Consider the following 8,608-nt stretch of genomic DNA (forward strand, 5'->3'; position numbering starts at 1 on the left):
GCTAAAGAATGCCTTGATTGAGGGGAGTAAGCAACTTCATATCTAATCTTGGAATTGTCTCTATTTTGGTATCCTTCAAAACTTCAACTATTTTGGTATCCTTCAAATTGCTGCAGGAACAGAGGGAATGATCTTTTTAGGGGAAATCCACATAGCTATAACAAAAGGCCATTTGCCAAAAAGCTATTTATTAATGCACATCTCACAGTAATTACACTAAGAAAAGTAACTATTAAAACATATTCCTCAGGGAATGAGTGGAGTTTAACCAAATAAATGAGGTCCTTCGTAAGAGGCATGACTCGTCCCCTTTGCTAAGCAGAGTCTGCCCTGGTTGCATAGGAATGGGAGACTAAATATGTTAATACTGTAAGATATTCCCCTTAGGGGACGGAGCCACTCTGGGAAGAGCACCTGCGTGCTTGCATGCAGAAGGTTCCAAGGCATCTCCAGGTAGGGTGGAAAGAGACTCCTGCCTGCAACCTTGGAGAAGCCACTGCCAGTCTGTGTACTGTAGACAATACTGAAGTAGATGGACCAATGGTCTGATAGTATATGGCAGCTTCCTATGTCCCTATGTAGTTTTTAAACTTTAAACCTCCTGCACGTCAGCTGAAAAGCATGGGGAGATGTGAGGCACTCTCCCTGCTTCACAGCTGATGTGCAGGGAGGTTTTTAAAAGGGGCACAAGAGGCGAGAGAGGATGAAGCAGCCTGTATCTCTGGCACCACGTATTTAAATCCCCCCACCTGCCAGCTGAGAAGTAGGGAGAGTGGCTATTTAAATACCAATGTAGTTAGAGGGGTATAAAACCATTAATAACCAAGATGACACACACACCCTCACGATAACTAAATTGGTATACAGGGAGGTGGCCACAAATGGGTGAAACCGCTATTCAAGGGCTGTCTGTCTATGTCACATTACTTTTGTATTAATGTGCTTGCAAAAGGGAAGTAAAATAAGAGTTTGAAATTTGTAGCATTTCAACTTCAAACATTATTCATTTTCATTTTTCTTGAATAATTGCCAAATATGGTAAATTTGAATTATCGTTGAATCTGAAAAAGATTTTCTGCTTCTTTTTGGCATATCATTTTTGAATTATTAATCTGATTATTGAGTGTTAAAAATCTGTTGATAGCAATAACAAAGTATGATGATTATATTCAGAATCTAAAAAATAACCCCAGATTTCCCCCCACCCTTTTCCCCAATATATTTCGACATAAAAAGTAGTACAGTCAGCTAATTTAAGAGTCAGAATTTTTCAGGCAAGATGTGGTATCTATAGGTAATCGGGAAGTATTTTATAATTTCTACAAAAAATACCCACCCCCCATTTAAATTTTCACTAAGTTCTAAATGGTGTTCACTATGTGTTAATTGGTGTAAAAGTAGTGCATTCAGCTTATTTCAGTGGCAGGATTGTTCGTGCAAAATTTTGTATCTGTAGGTAATCAGGAAGTATGATATTCAGAATTTCTTCTAAAAATACGAAAAAAGTATTAAATTTTCACCAAGCATATTCTGCCTTTAAAAAGTAGTGCATTCAGCTAATTTTGGTGGCAGGGTTGTGTCTGCAAAATCTGGTGCTTGTCTAGGTCATCAGGAAGTATGACTTTATTTCACATAAACAAACCAACAAACAACATTTTTCCCCCAAATATATAATAGATTGTGGATGTGATGGACTCATTAATTGATGATGCATTTTAGAACCAATAAGGCTGTTGGGACTATCACACACAGATATTCAGGTAGTTTGCTTGGCAAACAATTGTTCAGCTTGCTACCAGATCTGTCTTTGATCTCATTCTCTGATCTATGAGCCCATCAAGTCACACTGGCATCATGGTGCATTTTCTGCATCTTTGAACAGAAGTGAAGTCCCATGATAGAGAAAGACAATGGCTAACTCAATCTGTTTAAAATTAGTCATATATCTGTCCACTGGAGTCTAGAAGCCCTCGTCACAAAGGGTTGCTTGAGTGGCACATGGAACAGAACATCAAAGTACAATGTGTTGCCATGATCCTCAACAGGTCATCATAGGGTGAAGAATTCAATGGGCAGTATAGTGCAGGTGCTACACATATGCTTTACAGACTCCAGTGTATAATGGAAACAGCCACTAAGAAGGACATAGAACACACCACAGAGCAGCACAACAGATAATGTCTCCCATGCTTGCTTGGGCCATTTGTGGTTGTTTTGGTAAGGCCAAAGATTGTATCCATCACAGATTATCCTCTGTCCTTTTACTGGCACTCTGTAGTTTTTTTAATGCTCATAAGTAGTATTTCCCCCCACCTGTGGGCTGTTCTGTTAGGATTTTAGGTATGTGTGTTTATGTAAAATCCTGCCATAGGTCAAGTGGCTGAAGATCACCTGTGCCTTTTATATGAAGGATGTTCACAATCCATAGGGCTGAACAGGCCTGAGCACTATTTAAACCAAATGGGTGGTGAGCCATCCACTGGGCAACAACAGAATACCAATGGAGGATCATGGAAATACTGAATATGACCCCAAGAGACCAAATAAGCTGATTTGCTAAATATAAATTCAAGATACTGATACAGTATATCCAGTGAGAAAAGTTGTGCAAACACCAAAGAAACTATCTTCTAACAATAGGATGACTGACAATACCTAGAACATTACCTAAAGGTCCATGATATAGCAACCTTGCTGAGACCAGGTAGGTCTAATTTTACCATCAATCTATTTAATTAATTTATAGACCACTTTTCTACATTTATACCTAACATGCTGTACAATAAGCTTTAAAATATGAACCCCCTTTTCTTCTGTCTGGCAGGTTTACCAGGAATCAATTGGTCAGAGAACTATTGGTCCAAATAATCCAGTTGCTGCCCTTGCTCTAGCTTGTTCCTTGGGGAACAAGCCACAGATGACTTTAGGGAAATACAACTTCCTGCTCCTGGAAATGGCCACTTTAGGCAGGCAAGATGTCCCTGCCCTAAGTGACGTGGGGGCTTTCCTACTGAGGTCCCTCACACCTTTTCCCTCACACCTTTTTTCTAATTCTTGTGGCTCCCTCACACCTTTTCCTCTGATTGGCAGGTATACCAAGGGTCAGTATGGGTCCATTTTCCAAGCTGGCAGATGACTTAGAAACCTTATGTGCACCACCCTGAGTTCTGGAGAAAAAGGAGGATATAAAATATAATGAATATCTAAAAATATGTGTGCCCATATTGCTTTATTTAATCAGTTACAAGCTGCCTTGAATGCTTGTTGTATTAGACTTATACTATCACAAAAAGGTGGTGTAGAAATTCTAAAAACAATAGTTAAGATACAAATTTTCCATAGAATAATATTTGAACTTGGATAAACATCATAAACACAGTATATGAGACATAGCATACAATACAACCTCTGAAATGGGAGAGGGGTGTCAAATTCAAAAGTGTTATGAAGGACAAATTCTGTACCCCTCCTGCTGGCGATCCATACGCTTCAATGAAAAATGCCAGTTCTAACTCTTATCATACTGGCACAATAGTGCTAGTAATATAGTTAAGATCAGGAGTTGTTTGAACATTCTACCATTATAACTCATCCCTGGTGGTGCAGATCCACTACCATTTAAAATGGCTGAGACCCTTAAGTTGACTCTAAAATTGACCCTTGAAGGCTAGAAAACGCATGTTGGCTACTTTTTTTGCCATTAAATAACACATTGTTGTTTTTAATGTTTTCAAAAAGACAGATCTATGCTGAAGCATAATCCTGCATCATTTTGGGAAAAGTCATCCAGTATTTCTTTAGCCTCTGAAGTCCCCATGACAATATGGTAAAATCAACTAAGGGCACAAATAACCAGCTGCTCTTGAGCATGGAAGTCTGAAGTTCCCCAGAAGAGGAAACTGTTTATCCCACAGTACATAGTCCGATTTTCCTTTTCAAAAAGCCTGGACATCCAGTAATCCAAAAACCTTCAGTTTAAGATAAGGTGCTTTAAATTTAGTGTGGGAAATTGCAACTTAAGGTGCCCATCTTAACTCCTGTGCCATATAAACTGTAAAGACTAGCATATTGGTCTGGCTTGAGAAATGAGGCTGCACGCACCTCACATTGCCTTGGTCATTCAGCTCAACATTTGGCTGGGACGGCATGCAGCTAAGCAGAAATTGCAGCTTCCACAATCACTTGCTAGAGATGCCCCTGATGAATGTCTGTGTGATACTACAAGACAGATTGCTTCCTTGAAATGCCACCTACATTGTAAATGTCCAGCCAGAATTCAACAGATCCCCAATCTAGCCACAATCGTTTCTTACAAACACACCTGATGGATTTCGGTCTAATGCATCTCTACAAGACACAGTTCTTCAAGCAAATGCTGTGTACTATAGTACATGTCCAAGCAGAAATTCAGGACATGTAGCAGTTTCACATATCATTCCTCCAGGAAACCTTTCTCAATCTCAATGGAGGAAAGATTGCTAGGTTGGAACTATACTTTGTGCACTGTGTTTAACAGCATAATATGATACTGTCCAAAGTATTTTCAGCTTTTATGACATGGAAGTTGAGATGGGCACCTTAACTTGCAATCTCCATGCTTTTTAGAGTATGAGTGGAAATTTAAAAGCACCTTAACTTTCATACTAAACTGAAGAATTTTGCATCACATAAGGCTCAAAGGGGAAGGAGCAGTATTTCTGGCCTTTCTTGAACCCAGAATTACAGGATGGAGACAGACAAGGTCAGCCTCAAAGTAGGTGAGGGGAGGAGGTTACTTCATGCTGGACTAGGACCGGGGAGACCCGAGTTCAAATCCCCATTCAGCCATAAAACTAGCTGGGTGACTCTGGGCCAGTCACTTCTCTCTCAGCCTAACCTACTTCACAGGGTTGTTGTGAAAGAGAAACTCAAGTATGTAGTACACCGCTCTGGGCTCCTTGGAGGAAGAGCGGAATATAAATGTAAAATAATAATAATAATAATTCATCAACTCAGCTCTCCTCCTGGCTGGCTGCATCCAGCCAGTTTCCTCTTCTGGGGAACTTCCGACTTCCATGCTCAAGAGCAGCTATCATAATTGGCTGCCTTGGCTTTAAATGCCCCAGAACATAAGAACATAAAAACATAAGAACAGCCCTGCTGAATCAGGCCCAAGGCCCATCTAGTCCAGCATCCTGTTTCACACAGTGGCCCACCAGTTGCCGACAGGCAGGAGTTGAGGGCATGCCCTCCCTCCTGCTGTCACTTCCCTGCAACTTGTACTCAGAGGCATCCTCTGAGGTGGCCCACAGCCCTCCAACTAGTAGCCGTTGATAGACCTCTCCTCCATGAAGTTATCCAAACCCTTCTTAAAGCCATCCAGGTTGTTGGCTGTCACCACATCTTGTGGCAGAGAATTCCACAAGTGGATTGTGCATTGTATGAAAAAGTACTTCCATTTGTTGGTCCTAGATTTCCCGGCAATCAATTTCATGGGATGACCCCTGGTTCTAGTATTATTGGAGAGGAAGAATGATTTCTCTCTATCCACTTTCTCTACGCCATGCATGATTCTATAGACCTCTATCATATCTCCCCGCAGCTGCCTTTTTTCTAAACTAAAAAGCCCCAGGTGTTGTAGTCTTGCCTAATAAGACAGGTGCTCTAGGCCCCTGATCATCTTGGTTGCCCTCTTCTGCACCTTTTCCAGTTCAACAATGTCATTTTTTAGATGTGGTGACCACGCAGCTCCAGCCTTTGTTTAGCTCCCGCAGGGGCTGCACGGCCCCCGCTTGGGAGCTAAACTAGCCTCCCTGCATCTGACATCAGACGTAGGGGCTGTGTCGGGGCCGCTCTCGCGGCCCCTGATTGGTCAGCGGCCTGGGTTCTTTGAACCTGTTGGCCCAATGGTGGCTCCGCCCCTGTCCCAAATAGCTGCCCCACTGGAGTTGTTTCCTGCAGCTCTCCCTGACTCACCTACTCAACCCCACCAGGAACTGTCTAGCCTGGGACCATTTCTCAACCGCTCCTTTTGGGGGAAAATAGAAGTCCCAAAGGAGGGATGCCATGCTCTCTGCTGGACTCCACAGGGCCATGCAGGCAACCAGGTAAAGCAGCATCCCGAATACTGAATATTTTAATAACTGACAGTGTTGGCCAACAATAGAACACAAATATCATAACAGCCAAGTGTTGTATACACACCCATAATATTTTGTTTTATCCTGGGAAATTCCACACACTGCTTCCTCCAGTGCATTTTGTTTACTTGTTTATTTTTTATATTGTTAAATTTTTATACTGCCTTTCATTAAAATAATCTCAAGGCAGTTTACAAAACATCTAAAACAAGATAAAACCATAAAAAACTATACAATAAGAATTAAAATGGAATATAAAAATACAAAGCTAATTAAAAGTTTTAAAAATATGTACAATATAACCATAAGATACAAAGCAACAGCAAACAAAACACTCATTTAAAACCCTGGGTAAAAGCCAAGATTTTACTTGCTTTCTAAAAACTGTGATTGAGCGGATGCCCACTGGGAGAGCATTCCATTTAACTCCACTTTCCCTGATTGCCACACTTCTTAACACCCATTTTGCAAATTTGGGAGATTGGGCACAGAGGCTGATGCTGTGTCACAATCCTGTCATGCAGCAGCAGCCACTGGTGAGTTTACTCTCTTGTCCTACCAAATCTTCCTAGCCTTGAAGGTAGTTCAGTGATGTGAGTGGAGTGTATAGGGGTACTGCAAACTGCACTGTGGATCCCTGAAGGGCAGGGGCGTAACTATAATAGGGCAAGGGGAGACAGTTGTCTGGGGCCCCCCTGCCTTGGCCCCCCCCAGAGGCAAGTCACATGGCTGACTCCCCCAGCCGCGCACCCGCCCAGGCTTCCTTCAGTTGTATTCATCCTCCGAAACTGATGTGAGTGTGAAGACCTGGAGCTACCAGAACAGCATGGCTTTCTCTAGGACCATTAAACGACTTGCATCGTCCACAATTTACAAAACCTTTTAAAAAATAATTTAGGATGATGTTCTATTATGGCACATAGGTGGTGTGTGTGTGTGTGTGTGTGTGTGTATTTACTATGCTTTCAGCCTCATTTAACATTTCTTTACTTCATGAGCTGAGCTTAAGTGAGTAGAAGGGCCCATTTTAAAACCTTGTCTCTGGGCCCACTCCAACCTTGCTACACCCTGTGCTGAAGGGGCTGACTTTGGACATCCCTTCAGAAAGAGAACAGGCTTTTCTATACTGAAAAGGGCAATCTGATGCTAAAATTAGCAGTTTTGTAAGTAAGGAATATAATCTCTAGAAATAAAGTCTGCTTTTTTTTGTCTTACATCTTCATTCAAGAAGACCATATTCCTGCTCTTGTCTGCTTATCTCAAGTCAGAGTAAAAGGGAAACATAGTCTTTGTATGATGAAGCCACAATTGGAATTACCAGATGTTCTGTAACAAAGAGCTGGTCTTTTATTAGATTTTATACAATCTTAAATCAGTAACTAAAGATGGCTCCCTAAAAGAAACATAAGCTTTTAACTTACTTTTTCCATAAATATATTATCTTTGACTGCTGAAGGCTTAAACAGGTGTTGTTCACACTTTTGCTTCTTTGTCTTTAGTTGTCATACTTTCTTTCTTTTTTTAAGTCTGAAAATTATAATGCACAGTAGTATCAAAAACAGAGTGCTTAAAGTCTATTCTAAATTATTTCACGACAGTTACTTGGGATAAACCTTCATGGGATTTAAACTCACCTCAAAGTGGAGAAATTTCAAAAGGCAGAAAAATAAACTAAACGATGGGTTTCACAATAAAATTCCAAACACACCACCAAACAACAGCTGTGTAACTTTCTACCACTGATATTGTGGAACTGTGGCCATCCTTTATTGTAAAGACAGAAGCAGCCTCTGGGATCAGGAAGTGAGTTCATAGGAGATGAAAAATAAAAAGCATGGGATAGCTGCAGGTGTGGATAATGGTGTTGTCAGGGATTCACAATGTATGTCAGTATGCTTCATGTTTGAATGGAGGCCATGAAACTTCTCAGTCGTCCTGTATAGATACTGAACAGGAAGGACTGCTTGCTTTCCTTTTGCTACCTGGATCTTTCCTGTTTCCAGTACTTGCTCTGGCCCCAATTTCCTTCACTTTCTATGCCAGTGGTTTTCAACTGTTTTTGTTTGAGGGACCCCTGTAACATGTCATGATGCCCAAGCTGCTGAATCCCAACCCCTCTCCCTGCCTTCCGCAATTAAAAAAACAGACAAAAAGTAATAAGTTAATTTTGTAATCGTTAAGTTAAAGGCAAAAAATTGAATTAATTAATAATGATAACTTGTATTATTGTTCAAGATCACTGGACAATTGAAAAATTAAGAACTTTCATAAACAATTCTGAGAGTTCACTAAATGTTTAGTGTGATACTTCAGTCTGGTAACTTTAGAACACGCAAACACTAGTAAGATGGCTTGCAGTTTGCAAGCATATTCTTGACTCTAGTCTTTTCCTAACTCTTTGAGGTCTCATGGCCCATGTTGTCCAATGGGAAAGCTTTCCAGTATTTTCCAGGGTATTAATACATTTTTCCAGGGTTTTGACTTTTTTC

The 8,608-nt window shown here is 40.8% G+C and overlaps 1 long non-coding RNA gene across 1 annotated transcript; it reads right to left on the minus strand.

Annotated features, from left to right (window-relative positions):
- Positions 1–2,854: 2,854 nt before the first annotated feature.
- Positions 2,855–7,888, minus strand: LOC128345207 (uncharacterized). The gene is made up of 3 exons (XR_008316312.1): positions 7,754–7,888; positions 7,541–7,646; positions 2,855–3,167 (listed from the first exon to the last, which is right to left on the minus strand). It is a non-coding gene; the product is annotated as an uncharacterized LOC128345207 (long non-coding RNA).
- Positions 7,889–8,608: the final 720 nt, after the last annotated feature.

The sequence above is a fragment of the Hemicordylus capensis genome, chromosome 2, assembly GCF_027244095.1.
Source record: "Hemicordylus capensis ecotype Gifberg chromosome 2, rHemCap1.1.pri, whole genome shotgun sequence".
NCBI lineage: Eukaryota > Metazoa > Chordata > Lepidosauria > Squamata > Cordylidae > Hemicordylus > Hemicordylus capensis.